Source organism: Mauremys mutica, chromosome 23 (assembly GCF_020497125.1).
Source record: "Mauremys mutica isolate MM-2020 ecotype Southern chromosome 23, ASM2049712v1, whole genome shotgun sequence".
Classification (NCBI taxonomy): domain Eukaryota; kingdom Metazoa; phylum Chordata; order Testudines; family Geoemydidae; genus Mauremys; species Mauremys mutica.
Genome location: NC_059094.1, coordinates 13,476,009 through 13,492,517, shown reverse-complemented (window position 1 = coordinate 13,492,517; position 16,509 = coordinate 13,476,009). Strand labels below are relative to the sequence as shown.

The 16,509-nt window shown below is 45.8% G+C and overlaps 1 protein-coding gene across 6 annotated transcripts in view; it reads left to right on the top strand.

Moving 5' to 3' along the window:
- GRHL3 (grainyhead like transcription factor 3) overlaps nucleotides 1-16,509 on the top strand; it is a 211,551-nt gene that overhangs the window by 143,752 nt on the left and 51,290 nt on the right. For 2 of the 6 annotated variants that reach the window (XM_044997782.1, XM_044997781.1), the window contains exon 1: nucleotides 11,388-11,516. The exons of 2 other annotated variants lie outside the window; for them this stretch is intronic. The gene's annotated coding sequence lies outside the window, so the exon portion shown is untranslated. Of the gene's footprint in view, nucleotides 1-11,387; nucleotides 11,517-16,089; nucleotides 16,185-16,509 lie in introns of those variants that run through there. 2 more of the 6 variants (XM_044997787.1, XM_044997786.1) reach the window with 2 other exon arrangements.

Here is a 16,509-nt window from a genome sequence, read left to right as displayed (position 1 = left end):
TAGAGGCAGGCACAGAGCAGAGATTAATGCTGCTCCAAACACCATCAACTGCTGTGGAAGGAAACTGCTCCCCAGCTTTGCCTTTTCCCAGCATACAGGGAGATGCAGGCCTTGAAGCCAATGGGGCTGTCGTGTCCCCGCCCCCGCTTTGTATATCTCTGCTTTGCTCCCTCTTTCTCTCTCCCTGGCCTAGTCCTACAGCCTGGGGGCAGCAGGCCATGCATGTCTCACTCTTGGCTATAAATGGGATTAGATGGTTACCTGGGCTGGTTCTTGCTCCCAAGCACAGGGCTACACTGATGGTCAGATAGCAGGTCAAGAAGTCGTTTTGCCCCAGGCACTGTTGGAAGGGTATAGGGAGGGCTTGGCCTAGAGCACAGCGGCTGGGCTAATCTGTCGGGCAGGGGTATCCCACAGGCAGCTCTGATGTGCTGCAGTGGCAGGGAGCCTGCCCCACATGCAACTCGTGTTAGGGTGAGCATCGGCTCTGCCCGTCACAGTGGCTGGAACCTGGGGAAGATCAGGGCCGAGATGAAGTGACACCAGAAAGTCGGACCAAACCAGAACCGAACTTTGTTTCAGATTCCATGAAAAATTGAAAAAGAAATGTCTGAGTGTATCAATTTTCAGGGAGGGCCCTCAGCTTCGCAGGGTCTGGCTGCAGCTGAAACCTGAACCATCAGGGCCAGGTCCTCAGCGGGTGTAAATCAGATGTAGAATCTGGCCCTCTGTATTTACCACCGGAAACTCAAATAAAAATATCCTTGTGCTACCTTATTAATTCCACCGAGCTCCACAGATGGGATAGGGGCCCTTTCATGCCATTCGAGGAGCAAACTCAGAACCTGTAAGCAAATCCACCCCAGCCTGTCCCAAGCCTCTCAGCTCAGATGCCGTGTCCTGGTAACTCTGTCATTTGCAACCCTTATTTACATGATCAGATGGGGAAGGAGGAAGTTTAATAACAAAGGGTGTAGCTAGCTGCCCTACATACAATCTCCGAGATCAACAGATGCATTCAGACCCTGAGGTGCTGGAGCAGTTACGTTTGCAATAAGGGCTGATGTTTATTACCCCCTCTTAGTCCATTCTTACCTCATGGGAGCTTTAGATTAAGGGGGAGAGTTTTCAAAGGCACAAAGGTTTTCTGTGCCACTGTCTTCTTCAGTGTGTCCCAAATCCCTTTGTCGCAGCTCGGCCAGGGATCCCCCCTTTTCTTATTCACATCCATTTTTCTTTCAGATGTCTCCTCACCTTGCAAGCACGCGCCAGAATTCCAGCCCCACCAACATTTCCTGCCACTTGCAATGTTCGCATCCATCCACCCATCCCTCTGTACCAGCCTCTCCTTTTTTCTCCTTCGCCAGTTCATGCCTTTGTCTATTCCAGCTCCCAGCTCATGAAGGCAAAGTGCTCTCTCTCCAGCTTCCACCCAAAAACCTCTTGGAAAAGGAGACCATCTTTTCCTGTGACTCATTCCTGCTGCAGTGACAATCAGTCTCTCCATGCTGGCTTTGTGGCCCCTGCTTGTGCCTGTTAGGTCTGAAGCCTCTCTGGGGCAGGGATGTTGCTTGTTGCTTGCTCTTGTATATTTTTTAATTGTAATAGTCTGTAGCTTGAACGAGACATGAGTGATTTTGTGGGAGAGTGGGCTAGACTGGATTTTGTTTATTTGTATGCATTTCTGTACTTTCGGCACTGTATAAATAATCGTTCCATTTTCCTAGAGATGTGTTGGACCTCAGGAAGGTCACTTCAAGCTGGGGGAAGCCCCTCAAACCTAAAAGTTCATCTCCTCAGCTGCACAGCTGGTTGAATGTGTGGAATGCTGTGACAACGCTAAGTATTATTAAATGAAACCAAACAGCTTGGGGTGAATTCCGGCTCATTCTTAGAACTCGGTTCAGGTTTGAGAGGTACTCGGATGCTACAATGTAAGTATCTAGATAGCTAGACCTGGGCCAATACTCAAAGCAAGATTCAGTAAAGACTTTGGAAATGTTACTTGAATTTCTCTTTAACTGCATCTGTGGAGGTGTTCCAGGGGTGAGTCAACTTGCAGGAATGCTCCTGGAACCCAGTGAATTTTCAAAAGGTCTGGTTTGAGCCCATAGGTTTCAGATGCTGCGATTTACATCAGAAGGAACCTAAGTGCTGGGAAATCCTCTGAAAGAACCAGACCTTGGAGTAGGCCAGTTCATTCAAAACCTGCTTCAAAGTTCTTCCTTTTCTGCTATATTAATTGTTTTAATAAACAGCATGGGAACTGCAGACCCCTACCCCTTCGGTTTCTTGGAACAAAACCAGATTTCGTTCTAAAGTTTTCTGACTTTTAGTCCCCAGTCAGCTAAGCAGTATCCACATTCCCAATAACCCATTTTATGCTGGTGACTAAGGCATTGTCAGTCTTCTGTTTTCCTTGCCCAACTGTGGGACAAAAGTCACTTGTCCTCCATTTATATCTTTTCCTTGAGTTTAGCAATGGGGTTCTGGCAAGAAATAAGAGATCTGCTGGTTTTCCAAAGAAGATTGCAATGGGTGCTTCTTCAAAAAAGCATTCACCACCCGTGCCTGCAAACCCTGCAGTTATACATACAAATCGGCTGGTCGGTGCACAGTTACCTGATTTGCATGCACAGACAGACATTTGCATGAGCAAATAAAGGTTCTTAAATATGTAACTGGACTTTTTTTTTTTTAAACCTTCCATTGAAAATGGTGGGTCTAATTCTCCTGGCACTTTCACCTGCTGTAAATTAAGATTCACTCCTGTGAAGCCAGTGGAGTTACACCAATTTAAAACTGGTTTGAGCAAGAAGAGAATCAGGTTTGCTAGCTGTGTAGTGGTTGCCACTAGAAAAAATCAATATGTAGCGTGCTGTGGTAATTGAGTCTACATCCTAAGTATAGGAAGTACCTGAGTAAAGTCAACAGCAGCATGGTAGGTATCTGATCAATTAATTTCCCTTTGCTGGCCACTATTGTACATGTGTGTTGGGCTGATGGAGTGAATTCCAGGCCGAGCTTGGAGTAGTGACGCTTCCTTGCCAGCAGCTCCAGAGAGGAAATGAATTATTCTTGTTAAATCAATCTAGGTAATTTGCACCTCCTGCATAGATACCCTAATTGCATTGGTGTGGTCAGAGTGAACTGCAAAACAGTGAGCCAGAAGTTCAGACACCCTGGTGCCATCATTAACGGTTGCAAAATTGCCCCAAATGTTTACTCACCCGCCCGATAGCATGTTTGTATTCCATAATTCCCCCTGATTAATTTGCAAGGGGAAGGGAGAAGGCGTATAATGAAATGACAACCATCCTGCCTTTTAGATCAGGTTCTCTTGAAATGGACCCATGGTCCAGATCTTCAGGCTGGTGTAAATGGGCATAGCTCTGCTGAAGTCAATGGGGCAGATCCCCAGCTAGTGTAAATCTGCATTGCTCCATTGATGATGCAGATTTGTACTAGCTGAGGATGCTGCCTCGGAAATGTTAACGTTTGTTCCTTCTTTCAGTCTGCCCCGCTTTGTGCTGTCGTTAATCATAGAGAGTGGATGGGATGAGACTTGGAGTGGCGTTGTTAAGCTGACCTCAGTCCCCATGCAGAAAGGAAGAGTTCTTCTACCAACCTAGCTACCTCCTCTCAGGGAGGTGGATTACCTACGCCAATGGGAGAGCCCCTCTTGTCAGAATAGGCAGTGTCTACACTGAAGCACTGCATCGTAAGAACGGACATACTGGGTCAGACCAAAGGTCCATCTATCCCAGTATCCAGTCTTCCGACAGTGGCCAATGCCAGGTGCCCCGGAGGGAACAAACAGAACAGGGAATCAAGTGATCCATCCCCTCTCACCCGTTCCCAGCTTCTGCTGCTGTAACATTTTAAGTGTAGACAAGCCCTGAGCTGAAGTCAATGGTGTTGCTCCAGACCTGAGGGCAGAATCCAGCCTCTTGTGTTTCATACTAGGACTGATGGAAATATTCCATCACCTCTTTTTTGGGGAGGGCATTGACAAAATGAAAATATTTGCAGGATGTGTCTGCTTTACTTGGACAATTTTGATTTATTTATTTATTTTTGGTCGGAAATGCAATAAAAAACCCCAAACCAGAAAGTTTTTTAAGTTTTCGATAGTTTGGGGCCAAAAAATGTTCAGGGTTTGGCTTTTTCAATCAAATTTCAAAAAATTCCGAGGGAACCTCTTTCTCCCCTCCCATTTTCCAGCCAGCTCCTGCTGTGACTGTGGAGCGCTGTGGCATGATTTACTAAAGGGGCCGGTCCTGCCAGAATAGCTCCTTTCACTGTTCTGTATTGATGCTCCAGGTCCTGGCCAGAAGATGGCAAACACCGGAGGGGTGTGTGTCTGAGAGTGGGTGAGAGACTGGTGATTCTGGCGGAAGTAAGACTTTTCCCACCCTTCAGGAAAGCTCAGTGTTGAGTTTTGGGTGGAGGGTTCCTGGTTCTGTCTGAATCAGTTCTTCCATCCCTCGGCACAACCACTCAGTGAAGGAAGCTGAGTAGAGCGAAAGGGAAGTGACTAACCAGCTGCAATGAATGTGGTGCCCCTGCCCTCGAGTGAGATGCATAGCTGGGGTAAGATGTGTCAGCAACAGATCCAGCTTCTTATTCCCAGGCTGCATAGAATCTCTCCACGCGCCTGCTTGTGGCTCTGTTCTCTGTGTCACTACTGAACGCAGGTGGTTTCTGAGTACATAATAATGGGATGTGGAGATGCAGATACCAGATCATAAGGTAGATTAATCCTGGTTAAGGTAGTGGACTAGGACTCAGGAGAGCTAGGTTTGATTCCTTGCCCTGACACAGATTCACTGTGTCAACCTCGGCAAATTAATCCCCTTCTCCAAGCTTTGTTTCTCCATCTGTAAAATGGGGATAATGGTGCTGGCCTTGTCTAGTTAGACTGCAAGCTCTTCCCTCAAAGTGCTACTGTCACAAGCAGAGAGATGCTGGCGAGTGTAAGAGTTTGCTTTGCTCTGCCGGTGTTAACAGTAAGCTCCTTTCATGCGGTCCCAGAATGCAAGGCTAGAATGCACTGGTGTCTGAAGGTGATATTATGCCATTTGCCTTGCCACGCAACTGCCACTGTATCATACCATCCATCCCAACCAACCCACCCCTGCTGGGCTCCATGTCTTGCTTCAGCAGCCTGCTTTCGGGTGCCATGGGCTACAGCGCGCCAGACTCCAGGCAGGCTTGGGATTTTCCCCCAAACCAGACTCTGCCAAGAAAAGAGATCAGACTGGTGTCTGTATTGTGCCTATGGGAGCTTCCACTTGCTCACAGGTTTCTACATGCCCAGAGCAAACCACACACAATCCCTTTCACTGGCAATGAAAGAGCGGATCCTGTTTCAAGGGTAGGACAAAGAAATTGCAGAGAGAGCCGCATAGATCATGCAACCATTATACCAATGAACATACTGGATTGATAGACCCCCACGGTCCCATTCAGCTCCATTCACCTCGAATTCTGACCATCGGGCCAAAACCCGGTGGGAATAATGAGCGAAATCTCCAGCCATTGCAGGGGGATTTGTGAGCAGCACCTGTTCAAGGAATAATCAGCCCAGCAGGGGGATGTTTGCTGTCAGCTGCACTTGGAGTATTTACATTTTTGACCTCCACTAAGTGTGATAATAGTGCACTTTGTCAGTGTCGGACAAAACCTCTGCGGGTTCCATGATTGGCCTGTCCCTACTCCTGCCTGCTTCTATTATGATTTCATCCAAAGACCTCCCGTAAGGGTTAAATGACCTCACATTAGTGCTAATTTGGGGCTAACTTTCCTATTCAGCATGGAACAAAGCATTCGGCGTTTATGCAAGTCTCATAAAGCAACAAGGACCACACACAACCTAACCAGGCTCAGCCTGGACATCTGCAAAACTCCTCCCAGCTCTTTCCATTGTCCTCAAAGGAGTCCCTCCCGGGGTGGGGTTCGGGGAATATTGTCTTTATGCTTTTGGTTCCTGCTTTGTGATGGGATTGGGGGGATTTATTTTTGCTATTTTTTAATCTTAGCAATAGTTGGTATATCATGTTTGATCATCCCTGTTTTAGTGTCGAGAACCAGTGACCCCAAGTGTGAGAAGTAAAGGAAAGGTTGGCTCTTTAACAGAGATCTTTACCCCTGATGGTTTGTTGGGTGTTTGAGTTAAATATGTGTTAACAAACAGTCTTTCCAAAAAACTCCCTTCCATTCTCAATTGTCCAGGCTTCATTTCTTTGATACCTGTGATATCATTATCCTACCAGTGCTCCAGTCACCCATAGATTTTTCTAAGGAAAACAGGGAAGATAAGAAATTTGTATGTTTAAAAAATTCAAGCCGAAGTTTTCTTAAGTTAAACTCCCAAACTTTTCAGGCCTTCACTCATTTGAACAAAGAGTGGGGAAGTGAGGCATGAACCCACGGCTTTTTCCTTTGCCGGTCACCTGTAAGGTAGCTGTGTAGTGATTCCCCAGCGTAGCATCCTATCCTCTCAAGCCATGATGTGTGTCGTTCTGAGGGACAGTTCCTCCTTGGAGACCTAGATTTATCCTCTGGCCCATACTGCTGTTCTTTCCCTTTCACCGTGGGAAATGATTGACATCAGGCCAGGGGGATACACAACACTGATGCTAATGCCGCCAGTCTCACATCATTCCCAGCTCCCTGAACTAATAGTTTGGTGTGACCCTCAGTTTGGTTCTTTTCCCTGTTTGGGCTGGGGTGGGTTGAGGGATGTGCCAGAGAACACAGACCCTTTCTCCCCACCATATTAAGACTCTTTTTGGACACCCAGTTAGAGCCTTACTTGAGAGAGGAAGGGATGATCCTGTGTTTAGCTGTCCAGCTCAGGACTTAGCTCACCTAGATTCAGTTCCTGTCTCTGTTGCAGGCTCCCCGTGTGATCTTGGGAATACCACTTCATCTCTCTGTGCCTCCAATCCCATCTGAACGTTGTGGAAAATAGAACTTCCCTACTTCACCGGGGCATTGTGAGGAGTTGGGATACTAGGGCTAGAGAGCCTCCCGCTCTTCTAAACTGCTCATGGGGATTCTCCATTACCCCTATCTCTGCAACTGGAAGAACTGGAGTCTTAAAGTGCCCATGGACGTTCATTTACAATCCTAAACTGATCAGAAGCTTCCCTGCTGTTTGTGACCTCCCCTGCTGCTGGGTTCATCTCAGCCTGAAGGTCAGGAAGGAAATATTACTCATTCTCTTCTTATGCTTTAACCGACACCAAGCCAAGTTTGACTGGTTGCCGACAGGTCCTGAGTAAGGAAGAGAAGGCTCTGGAATATGGGGTTTCCCTGATTCCTGGTTGTAGTTGAGAAATACTGTCCTCCTGCCACCTAGCCAGAGAGACTACACACCCCAGAAACCTTCCCACTGGGGAAAGAAATCATAAGCCAAGCCCAGGAGGTGAAACTACAGTCATGGTGCCAGTCCTGCTTATTACACATCTGGGCTCCTCAGCCTCATAGAGAGTCATCAGCTGAATTATTAGTGTCTCAGCATCTGTGCTGTTATTAAAAGCACCGTGCTCAGAACTGCACTGGGGCTATCCCAGTTTGCACGAATTAGGACATCCGCCTTTGTGGAGTGTTTTGGGTTGCTAATTTTATAGCTTGACCTCAGGGAGTAAATGCCGAGGGTTGGCTTTATTAGCCCCGGGTGCTCTATTGGGTGTCCTGTGGCGGGAGCGTCCTCGGTGAGATCGGGAAAAAGAAAAGTGGCTGACACTACGGTGATGGGCATGGTAGAGATGCCTGAGGGATTTCATGCTTGGGCCAGCGTGGGACGCATTCCAGTGCCTGCATGCCAACTCCTGCAGAATGCCCAGTCTGAGAGGCTGGGCTCTGCACGGGGGAGCTTCTTGGTGGGTGAGGAGATGGGATTACCCGAGCCCCAAGGCCACAGAGGAATCTCCCCCGTGAAGGCCACAGATCCATTCTGCAGCCCACTTCAGTCTCCCATCTGGAGGCAACCTCTTTGGCCTCTGTACTCCCGCTTCATTGTGCAGTCAGGCCAATGGGTTTACGTAGAGAGACAGCTGCCAGCTCTGGCCTGAATCTACCCACTACGGCGGTCCCCCAAATTGTTTCCCACACAGTGGGACCCAAATGGGTGGCAGGTAGGACCCACCCTCTGTGCATACAGGAAAGGGGTCAGAATTGGCCCCAACCTGTGTTACCTTCTCCCAGCGGTTGCCATCCTGGGCCTGATGTGACCCCCTGTGGGATTATCTAGGGGCAGGGGAGTGTCTGCTCACAGTTAATCCCATCTGCATCAGTCAGAGTGAAATGGCAGCGCAGTCCCTAAGGCAAGAAACCCCCTCTGTATAACCTGCCCTTTAGCTGAGCGAGTGAAAGAACCTGAGATAGACAGTGAGATAGGAGAGGTGGGAGCCTGGTGTTCCATTAGCCTCTGTCTTTTATTCAGACCAACGCGGTGCAAAATAAATGAAACTCACCATGACTAGCCTTTCTATCAGCATCTGGCATCTTTTGTCTCAGCCCGCAGCCTTCCCTCTCCACTGATCCCGGGGGCTGCTACTCCCAGGGGTTAGAGCTGGGCAAAACCTTTTCACCTTACACTTTGTGTTGTTGGTTAAAAATACCGATTTGGCAACATCAACAAGTTTCGCAACTATGTCTTGATTTTGCAGAATTATTTTGTTTAGGAAAAAAAAAAACTAAAAAAAAAACTCTGAAAAAAATCAAAATGGCCAATTCTGACATTTTTGAAACATTTCATTATTTTTGCCCGAAACAACTTTTTGTTTCAAAGTGTCTTTTAATTTTATATTAAAAATTGAGCACTTTTCAATGTTTTTTTAAATGTTGAAATGAAACATTTTGATTTGGTTAAAACTAAATGTTTTGTTTGACTGGAAACTATATTTTTTTCTTTTGGATTTGCTGAAAAAAAAATTTATTTTGGTCCAAGAATTTTTTTTTTAACTTTTAGAAATTGCCAGTGAACCAAAACCTTCATATTTTACCCAGCTTCTCCCCCTCTTGTGCCTGATCTGATCCCAGATGCTGTATCTATCTATTTCATGGTGAAATAACTTCAGGGTAGAGGACTTTCTCTTCCTGCCTGTCTGGTAGCGGGATCTCTAGACATTGTATAAACAATGGATTAAAGTCTTGCGCTCGTATGGGACCTCAAAGGAAAATATCATCTTGCTGTCAAGTTTTATATCTTCTTCAGGGTTGTGTAAAACTGGGTTCCTTTTTATTAGGGCTATTGATTCATCATAATTAACTCACGCAATTAACTAAAAAAATTATCGCGATTAATTGCACTGTTAAACAAGAGAATACCAACTGAAATGTATTAAATATTTTGGAAGTTTTTCTACATTTTTAAATATGTTGATTTCTATTACAATACAAAGTGTACAGTGCTCACTTTATATTATATTTTTTATTACAAATATTTGCACTGTAAAAATGATAAACAAAAGAAATAGTATTTTTCAATTCACCTCATACAAGTACTGTAGTGCGATCTCTGTCATGAAAGTAAATTACACAAAAATTGCAGATTTTTTTTGTTACATAAGTGCACTCAAAAACAAAACAATGTAAAACTTTAGAGCCTACAAGTCCACTCAGTCCTACTTCTTGTTCAGCCAATCGCTAAGACAAACAAGTTTGCTGCCTGCTTCTTGTTTTCAGTGTCACCCGAAAGTGAGAACAGGCTTTCACATGGCACTTTTGTAGCTGGCATTGCAAGGTATTTACATGCCAGATATGCTAAACATCCGTATGCCTCTTCATGCTTCGGCCACCATTCCAAAGGACATGTTTCCATGCTGATGATGCTCGTTTTAAAAAATAATGTGGTAATTAAATTTGTGACTGAACTCCTTGGGGGAGAATTGTATGTCTCCAGCTCTGTTTCACCAGCATTCTGCCATATATTTCATGTTGTAGCAGTCTCAGATGATGATCCAGCACATGTTCGTTTTAAGAACACTTTCACAGCAGATTTGACAAAACGCAAAGAAGGTACCAATGTGAGATTTCTAAAAATAGCTACAGCTCTCAACCCATGGTTTAAGAATCTGAAGTGCCTTCCAAAATCTGAGAGGGATGAGGTGTGGAGCATGCTTTCAGAAATCTTAAAAGAGCAACACTCAGATGTGTGGAAACTGCATAATCTGAACCACCAAAAAAGAAAATCAACCTTCTGCTGGTGGCATCTGACTCAGATAATGAAAATGAACATGTGTCGGTCTGCATTGCTTTGGATTGTTGTTGAGCAGAACCCGTCATCAGCATGGACGCATGTCCTCTGTAATGGTGGTTGAAGCATGAAGGGACATATGAATCTTTAGTGTATCTGACATATAAATATCTTGCGACGCCGGCTACAACAGTGCCATGCGAATGCCTATTCTCACTTTCAAGTGACATAAACAAGAAGCAGGCAGCATTATCTCCTGCAAATTGTAACCAAACTTGTTTATCTGAGCAATTGGCTGAACAAGACATTGGACTGAGTGGACTTGTAGGCTCTAAAGTTTTACATAGTTTTATTTTTGAATGCAGTTCTCTTTTTGTACATAATGCTACATTTGTAAAGTTCAACTTTCACCATAGAGATCGCACTACAGTACTTGTATGAGGTGAACTGAAAAATACTATTTTTTTGTTCTTTACAGTGCAAATATTTATAATAAAACATAAATATAAAGTGAGCGTTGTACACTTCATATTCTGTGTTGTAATTGAAATCAATATATTTGAAAATGTAGAAAACTTTTAATAAATATTTAAATAAATGATATTATATTATTGTTTAACAGCGCAATTAATCGTGATTAATTTTTTTAATCACTTGACAGCCCTATTATTTTGGTCTATACTGGGATTTTAGCTACCAGCGCAAGTTCAGCCTCCTCGGTGCATGATTTACACCGATGCAGTGCTATTTGTCTTGGTGCACTTTGACTTAGTTTCAAACCAAGGTAAAACCACACTGCTGCTATGTCACATGTGCATTAGAGGTTTCCATTGGTGGCTAACAACTCACTGTAAAAAAGGTCTTATAAAACTTCCGTAGTATTATTTGCATTACGGTTGTGGTTAGGGGCCCAGCTGAGGTCAGAGCCCCATTGTTCTGGCAGCTGCGTTAATACGTACTGAGAGAGAGTCTCTGCCCCAAAGAGCTTACAACTGAAATTCACAAGATGAACAAAGAAAGAGGGGGAAACTGAGGCATGGAGCAGGGAATTGACTAGACTCCTGCTCTCCTCTCTCCCAGCTTGAGTGCCTTATGCACCTGACCATAATCATAGACTAACAGCATTCCTCTTCATATACAGCAGCTCAGTTTGTAGATTAATTTCATTTGCCTTTTTCCAGGGGAACATGTACCACTACCCGTCACTGAGTGACCCATAGGTGCTACATCACGTTTGTGGGAAAACGTCGGCGTGTTGGTCAAGAGGACAGGATGCTTCTCGTGAGAAGAATAACAAAGCCCACAGCAGGTCTTGATGTAAAACAACATGTTTGCACACCTAAAAAGAACAGCCTGTTTTGTAATCAAGCCCATGTGCTGTATCAGGCACTTTCCACAGGGAGGGAAAATCCCCACACCCCTAGGGGCCAGCAGGTAGCATTTGCTAACTGCCACCTGAGATGTTTTTAGTGCATCTCGCTACCTAAACATTGCAAAACACTCTAGGCTTTTCATTCCGTGGGATAACAGGCACCTTGCATTGAACCTCCTTATAGCTTCCTCTCCAGCCACCTGTGCTGAGAAGTGAGAGTTTAAGCCCTACAGAGGCTGTTAGCCAACAAGGCTTGTCTATCGGGATTACTTTGTTTATGAGGAAGGGTCGTGAATTGTACATGCTTAATCGAGAAAAGGGAGAATTTAGAAGAGGTCCCATATAGAACAGTAAGGCCAAGTTCAGTCTCCATGGCCCATTGAGTTCTTGGCATCTCCCCAAGCACTACCAACAAGGAGCGCAGTCCATGCCAGGTGTGGTGGTGGTTTTCTGTGGTGCGGACTCCTGAGCACTAAGAATTAACTGTGGTGCCTGGGCCTTGATTACATTGTAAGTTCTGGGGGGCAGAAGCTGTGATGTCTTCTCATTGGAGAGCTGGTGGAAACTTGGGATTTCCATTTAAACGGGAAATTTGGACCTTTTGAAATTTGTTTTTGTTCCGATTTGGAATGAAAGCAGGTAAATTTGAAATTTGAAATTTGAAATTTCCCACAAAATAGAAATTCTGAGGGAAAAAAACCCTGGTTTTGGAAAATGTTCATGTTGGAATTTTGAAAGTTCATGTGGAATTTTATTGTTTTTTTGTTTGCTTTTTATATTTTTATTGATTTTTACATTATTTCATGAAGTGTCAGTACTAGCAGTCCATCAGATGCACTACTGCTACTGACGTGACATAATGTAATAATTGAACTATTCCGTCGAATGATGGTAACTGTGATTAGATGTTGATCGATGTTTTGGCTGTGTGTGTGTGTTCCCTCTGTGTGCCGCCCCAGCCCTGCGCAGACTGCTGGCACGGCAGACCTCGAGCGAACCACCCAACGACCACAAGATCCGTTAAGGGATGAAGGCACCCAGCCAGGTTTATTGTTGACAAAGCATGGTACTAGCATCCTGCAGACTCTACCAGACCACTAATACATGTATCCCGTAACAATGGACCAGCTCAGAGAACGGGGGGACTTTCTGTTCCTCCCTAGGCCAGACAAAGATACTCCCTCTGAGATACATCTTTATACCCCGATACAAACAAGTTAGTACTGCCCCTCTGACGTAGTTAGTTACTGCCCCCTGATGTTGGTAGTTATACCCATCGTCTTGTACATGTTGGTTTGATCAAAACATCTCTATTACGTATGGTCATCCCGACCTTACCTTTTAGGAGGGGTCAGTATGTTCCTGTTACCCTTGGGGAATGTTTTTGTACCATCCTTGATATTGGAATGTTCTGGTACCACTTGATGTCGGGATGTGTTTGCGGGAGCATTCTGTGACTACCGCTCCTTAGGAATGTGTATTTCTGCAATTTCAGCCCTGTTCTTGCCAAATTCTGTAAGCAGGTCCTGCCTCATACCAGGCCTCATGCAAGGGCTTATGTCTCAGGCTCTCTTCCTACTACAATAATGTTCTGTAGCTACTCCGCTGAGTCACATTTTGGCAGGATACTGTGAAGCTCTGTAGCCCATTTTCCAAGCCCTGAGCTGTCTTTTTTTTATGGGAATGGTGGGTATAATACCTTTAGTGTTGCAAAATTCCACTTTGGGCTTGGTGCAGAATCAGAGACATGGTGGAAGCTGCATATTCTCTCTTCCCTTTGATGACCGGGCGTTAGCATGACAATAATGGGATGGTGGGGGAGGGAGCCTCCCTGAGAATTTGCATGTTTCGGAGAGATTGTCAAAGGGAAATCCCTACACTCCTGGAACTAGCTGCAAACCAGACCTCTGTGCCTGCAGCTTCTCCCACACTGGATGTTTTCATGTATTTCCAGTTGAGTTCAGTCTCATTCAGTTAGACCATAGTGTCTGAGAGTTGTGGGGCCTTTTGGCAAGATTCAAAGATTTCCCTTTGGAAATGAGATTCTGTCCCCACAATTCTGTCCCCACCTTCCTGCTCATTCCCAGCCCCTCTGTATTTTTCATTTCATTTGAATTCTTCATCAGCTCGAGATGGTTCCAAACCAGGACCTGGATCTAATGGCTGGAGGTGTTTGCAAGAGGCTCCTAACTTCACATTGAGCTGAATCAGGATCCCAGATCCAGCGTCCTCCTCCCCCTCTAAAAACATCTGGCTCTGAAAGGTGTCAAGCCTCTTGCCATGCCAGGGGTTCTGCCAGCCCAGCTGGCTGCTTTGTTCAGAGAACAGGACTTAATATGCCTCCTCTGGGCACGTCTTTTCATAGCACATATAAAAGACTGGCTCTGGCACTGCAGACAAATGATCACACAGCATGAACCTGGTACAGTAGGGTAGGAGAAAGTCAGAGTGAGAGAGACTTCTGATTCACATCCTATGCCAGATTGTCCCTGGAAAGCATTGCATGAGGATTAAGGTGTTTTCTCTAACAGAACTTCCCTTTCAATGGTACTCTGAGAAATATCTCTCACACACACACACAGACACAGACACACACACACACACACACACTGCCTCCAAGTCCTTCCATTTAGACAGGCAGTCTCATCTAGTGGCAGGAGCACTGATTGGACTTCAGCTGCTTCTGAGTGCTAATCTTGGTCTGTTCCTGTCTCCCTGTTTATAACTACATCACAGGAGTGATGTGAAGATTAATGAAGGACGTCAGTATTGTCAACCTCAAGCATTCAAAAATCACGAAACTGGCTTAAAAGTTGTGAGATTGTTTTTGTTTAAAATTGGGGGTTGTTTTTTTTCTTTTTTTGCCTCTTGATTTTTGAGCGTTTAGGGGGTCGTGTTTTCCAGCTTTTCTCTGCAACCCTAAGGGCTAGAAATGTACTTTAAAAAAATGGAAGCTCAGATTCTTACATAATCCTATGGCTGCAGGAGTTGGGGCTTAAATAAACCCAGCCAAAAGCCAAAACCGCTACCACCTCTAAATGTCGCAAGACGCGTGATAAAACCACGAAATGTTAAGGGTTTATGCTAAATGGCATCAACGCATTGCTGGTCTAAGGTTTGGTCTACACTACCAATGTATGTTGGTATAACTACATCTCTCATCCTGCAGTGACATAGTTACACTGACCTGAGCTCAGTGTAGACAGTGCTGTGTTGATGGGAGGGCTTCTCCTACCAGTCACTGCAGCACTGCAAATGCAAATGTAGACAAGCCCTAAATTCATCTCTCAGCTCGCTAAGGAAACCCTGTTGCCACATAAGGACATCATGTGGGGTTCTCTAACCAGGTTTGGTAGGGTCATGCAGCATCAGCTGGCTGTGGAAGAGCTTGCAGAAGGTGGGCGCCATGTGGAGTGGCCTATGCATGTGTTCTGTGGCCCATCTCTAATATTTCTTTTTTGACTTGCTAATCAGAAATGGGCCTGAATCCAATCGCAGCTCTGAAAAGGCCCCCAGAGTTCAGATCCATCTCAGAATATTGTAGCTGGCAGCATCTCTGGAACTGGCTGAACTGAAATCACCCACGCTCTGGGAAAGTTGAGACTGGAGCCCAAACGTTGCCGCTGAGGCCCGTCTTAATCATAGAATATCAGGGTTGGAAGGGACCTCAGGAGGTATCTAGTCCAACCCCCTGCTCAAAGCAGGACCAATCCCCAGACAAATTTTTGCCCCAGATCCCTAAATGGCCCCCTCTAGGATTGAACTCACAACCCTGGGCCAATGCTCAAACCCTTGCGCTATCCCTCCCCAAACTGAGCGAGGCCAAGCAGCTCTGGGACAGTGAGCCTGTATCTCTGCAGCGGAAGATCCAGATGAGTGCTGAGTGGTGAGCCAGTCCGAAGGCACTGCCCCTGTGAGGCCAAATTCACCCCTGGTGCAACTCTCCATTGACTCAAAGTTGTTACAGGAGGGGCGAATCAGGCCTTTTGAAACTGTGGTTGGGATGGGATGGTGGTGAAGACAGTCGGGAGCAGTGACTGATTTTACATTTGGACACGGCCTTTCTGTTTTAAACAAAAGCTCTTCCAGGCACAAGAGCAAGCTGCCACAAAATAACAAGCCGGGCAATTTCCTGAGCCCCTTGTTCCATCGCAGCTATTGGCAGCAGCCTCTTGTGGTTCAATAACTACTGGGATGAAGTGGGCTGTAGCCCACGAAAGCTTATGCTCAAATAAGTTTGTCAGTCTCTAAGGTGCCACAAGTCCTCCTGTTCTTTTTACTGGGAGAAAATTCGTCACCTCCACTTTGATTTGTAGGAGGAAAATGGTCTCTCTGCTTGGAGCTGCAAACACAGGACATCCAGCTGATGGGAGAGAAAGGAGGAGTAAGCGTGTGGGGCTGTGACTGCTGCTGTCTTGACTGACACACCAGGGATTGAACTGGGGACCTCCCAAGCTGAACGCATGAGCTGCTACAGTTTGAGCTAAAGATACGCAACCCTCCCCACTGGGACTGTAACCAGCTCATCCTCTGTGGATCAGGCACATCAAGAAACCCTTAAAACACACCCACCAGCCTGTTACCAGCCTGTTACATGGGCACAAGGTAACACCCTGCTGGGTGCTTGGGGGCTTGAGACCAATTTCCACACGCAGCGATGAGCAAAGCAAACTTTGGCTCCAACCTACTTCCCTCCACGTACATGTCGTGAAACCTCACTGGAGGTTTGGGCCTTGTGGCCTAGGTTGACCTCCCAGGCTGAAACCCAGAGCTTCTCCACTAGGCCTCAAGCCAACTCACTCCTCCCCAGCCTGGGACCTGGGCTCCGCTGGGCAGGTTTGCTATAGCTGAGCTCTGCGTCTGCCTTCGGGCTGAGGGGAGCCAGGTAAATGGCTGGCATGATTGCTGGCTCTTAAATGGTCTAGATGGC